We start from the raw sequence: 4,724 nt of genomic DNA on the forward strand, positions 1-4,724 counted from the left end.
TCAATCCTCAGTATTCAATCCTCAGTCCCCAATCCTCAATCTTCAACCCTCAATCCTCAATCCTCAATCCTCATTCTTCAATCCTCAACACCCAATACTCAATCTCGAATCCTCAATGTTCAATCCGCAATACCCAATCCTCAATCCTCAATCCTCAATCCTCAGACCTCAAACATCAATACTCAACCCTCAGTCCTCGTCCTCAATCCACAACCCTCAATCCTCGACCCTCATTCCTCAATCTTCAAGCCTCAATACTGAAACTGCAATCCTCAATCCTCAGTAGTCACTCCTCAATCCTCATTCTTCAATCTTCAATACCGAATCCTCAATCTTCAATCCTCAATCCTCAATCCTCAATTCTCAATCCTCAATCCTCAGTATTCAATCCTCAGTCCCCAATCCTCAATCTTCAACCCTCAATCCTCAATCCTCAATCCTCGATCCTCAGTCCTCAATCCTGAATCCTCAATCCTCAATGTTCAATCCGCAATACCCAATCCTCAATCTTCAATCCTCTATCCTCAATCCTCAATCCTCAATCCTCAATCCCCAATCCTCAGTCCTCAAACCTTAATCCTGAATCCTCAATCCTGAATCCTCAACCTTCAGCCCTCAGTCCTCAACAATCAGTTCTCAACACTCAATCCTCAATGGAATATCATCAATTCACAGTTTTCAATACTCAATACTCAATCTGCAATCTTCAAATCTCTATCCACAAACATCAATTCTCATCACTCAACACTCAACACTCCGTCCCCAATACTGAATATTCAATCCTCAATCCTCAATCCTCAATCCTCAATCCTCAATCCTCAATCATCAATCCTCTATACTCAAACAGCAATCCTCAATTCTCAGTCCTCACTTCTCAATCCTCGTTCTTCAATCCCCAATACCGAATCCTCAACCTTCAATCCTCAATCCTCAATCCTCAATTCTCAATTCTCAATCCTCAATCCTCAGACTTCAAACACCAATACTCAACCCTCAGTCCTCGTCCTCAATCCACAAACCTCAATCCTCAATCCTCAATCTTCAATCATTAATATTCAATCTTCAATCCTCAATCCTCAATCCTCAATCCTCAACCCTCAACACTCAGTCCTCAATCCTCAATCTTCAATCCCCAATACTCAATCTTCAGTCCTCAATCCTCAATCCTCAATCCTCAATCTTCAATCCTCAATACTTAATCTTCAATCCTCAATCCTCAATTCTCAATCCTCACTCCTCAATCTTCATTCTTCAGTCCCCAACACCGAATCCTCAATCTTCAATCCTCAGTCCTCAATCCTCAATTCTCAATCCTCAATCCAAAATCCTCGGACTTCAAAGACCAATACTCAACCCTCAGTCCTCGTCCTCAATCCACAACCCTCAAACTTCAATCCTCAATCCTCCCATCTTCAATCATCAATAATCAATCTTCAATCCTCAATCCTCAATCCTCAGTCCTCAAACCTCAATCCTGAATCCTCAATCCTGAATCCTCAATCTTCAGCCCTGAGTCCTCAACAATCAGTTGTCAATCCTCAATCCTCAATAGAATATCCCCAATTCACAGTTTTCAATACTCAATACTCACTCTGCAATCTTCAGATCTCTATCCACAAACATCAATTCTCATCACTCAACCCTGAATACTCAGTCCCTAATCCTCAATCCTCAATCCTCAATCCTCAATCCTCAATCTTAATCTTCAATCCTCTATACTCAATCTTCAATCCTCAATCCTCAATCCTCAATACTCAATCCTCAATATTCAATCCTCAATACTCAATCTTCAATCCCCAATCCTCAATCCTCAATCCTCAATCCTGAATCCTCAATCCTCAATCGTCAATCTTCAATCCTCAATACTCAATCTTCAATCCTCAATCCTCAATCCTCAATCCTCAATCCTCAATCCTCGTTCTTAAATCCTCAATCTTCAATCCTCAATCTTCAATCCTCAATCCTCAGCCCTCATTCTCAATCCTCAATCCACAATCCTCAAACCTCAATCCTCAACCGTCAGACCTCGTCCTCAATCCTCAACCCTCAATCCTCAATCCTCCCATCTTCAATCATCAATACTTAATCTTCAATCCTCAACCCTCAATCCTCAGTCCTCAAACCTCAATCCTGAATCCTCAATCCTGAATCCTCAATCCTCAGCCCTGAGTCCTCAACAATCAGTTGCCAATCCTCAATCCTCAATAGAATATGCTCAATTCACAGTTTTCAATACTCAATACTCAATCTGCAATCTTCAGATCTCTATCCACAAACATCAATTCTCATCACTCAACCCTGAATACTCAGTCCCTAATCCTCAATCTTCAATCCTCAAACTTCAATCCTCAATCCTCAATCCTCAACCTTAATCATCAATCCTCAATACTCAATCTTCAATCCTCAATCCTCAATCCTCAATCCTCAATCCTCAATCTTCAATCCTCAATACTCAACCTTCAATCCTCAATCCTCAATCGTCAGTCCTCAATCTTCAATCTTCAATACTCAATCTGCAATCCTCAATCCTCAGTCCACAAACCTCAATTCTGAATCCTCAATCCTGAGTCCTCAATCTTCAGCCCTCACTCCTCAACAATCAGTAGTCAATCCTCAATCCTCAGTAGAATATCTTCATTGCACAGTTTTCAACACTCAATGCTCGATCTGCAATCTTCAAACCACTATCCACAAACATCAATTCTCATCACTCAATCCTCAACACTCAGTCCTCAATGTTCAATCCGCAATCCTCAATTCTCAATCTTCAATCCTCAATACTGAACCTTCAATCCTCAATCCTCAATCCTCAATCCTCAATCCTCAATTCTCAATCCTCAATCCTCAATCCTCAATCCTCAAACTTCAATCCTCAATACTCAATCTTCAATCCTCAATCCTCAATCCTCAATCCTCAATCATCAATCCTCAATCATCAATCCTCAATCTTCAATCCTCAACCCTCAACCCTCAAACATCAATCCTCAATAATCAACCATCAATCCTCAATTCTCAATACTCAATAGAATATCCTGAATTCTGAGGATTCTATACTCAAAACCCAATCCTCAGCCCTCAGCCCTCATTCTCAAACCTCAATCCACAATCCTCAATCCTCAATCCTCAACCGTCAGTCATCGTCCTCAATCCTCAACCCTCAATACTCAATCCTCCCATCTTCAATCATCAATACTCTATCTTCAATCCTCAATCCTCAATCCTCAGTCCTCAAACCTCAACCCTGAATCCTCAATCCTGAATCCTCAGTCTTCAGCCTTGAGTCCTCAACAATCAGTCATCAATCCTCAATCCTCAATAGAATATCCCCAATTCACAGTTTTCAATACTCAATACTCAATCTGCAATCTTCAGATCTCTATCCACAAACATCAATTCTCATCACTCAGCCCTGAATACTCAGTCCCTAATCCTCAATCCTCAATCCTCAATCCTCAATCCTCAATCTTAATCTTCAATACTCAATACTCAATCTTCAATCCTCAATCCTCAATCCTCAATCCTCAATCCTCAATATTCAATCCTCAATACTCAATCTTCATTCCTCAATCCTCAATCCTCAATCCTCAACCCTCAATCGTCAATCTTCAACCCTCAATCCTCAGTCCTCAAACCTCAATCCTGAATCCTCAATCCTGAATCCTCAATCTTCAGCCCTGAGTCCTCAACAATCAGTTGTCAATCCTCAATCCTCAGTAGAATATCCTCAATTCACAGTTTTCAATACTCAATACTCAATCTGCAATCTTCAGATCTCTATCCACAAACATCAATTCTCATCACTCAACCCTGAATACTCAGTCCCTAATCCTCAATCTTCAATCCTCATTCCGCAATCCTCAATCCTCAATCCTCAATCTTAATCATCAACCCTCAATACTCAATCTTCAATCCTCAATCCTCAATCCTCAATCCTCAATCTCCAATCCTGAATACTTAATCTTCAATCCTCAATCCTCAATCCCCAATCCTCAATCCTCATTCTTCAATCCTCAATACCCAATCCTCAATCTTCAATCCTCAATCCGCAATCCTCAATTCTCAATCCTCAATCATCAGTCCTCAGTCCTCAAACCTCAATCCTCAACCCTCAGCCCTCATCCTCAATCCTCAATCCTCAATCCTCAATCCTCAATCTTCAACCCTCAATACTCAAACCTCAATCCTCAAACCTCAGCCCTCATCCTCAACCCTCAATCCTCAATCCTCAATCGTCAGGCTTCAATCCTCAATACTGAATCTTCAATCCTCAATCCTCAGTCCTCAATTCTCAATCCTCAATCCTCAATCCTCAGACCTCAAACATCAATACTCAACCCTCAGTCATCGTCCTCAATCCACAACCCTCAATCCTCGATCCTCATTCCTCAATCTTCAATCCTCAATACTCAAACTGCAATCCTCAATCCTCAGTAGTCACTCCTCAATCCTCATTCTTCAATCTTCAATACCGAATCCTCAATCTTCAATCCTCAATCCTCAATCCTCAATTCTCAATCCTCAATCCTCAATCCTCACACTTCAAACACCAATACTCAACCCTCAGTCCTCGTCCTCAATCCACAACCCTCAATCCTCAATCCTCATTCCTCAATCTTCAATCATTAGTATTCAATCTTCAATCCTCAATCCTCAATCCTCAATCCTCAACCCTCAATCCTCAATGTTCAATCCTCAATACCCAATCCTCAGTCTTCAATCCTCAA

The sequence above is a fragment of the Calliopsis andreniformis genome, unplaced genomic scaffold (assembly GCF_051401765.1).
Source record: "Calliopsis andreniformis isolate RMS-2024a unplaced genomic scaffold, iyCalAndr_principal scaffold0189, whole genome shotgun sequence".
NCBI lineage: Eukaryota > Metazoa > Arthropoda > Insecta > Hymenoptera > Andrenidae > Calliopsis > Calliopsis andreniformis.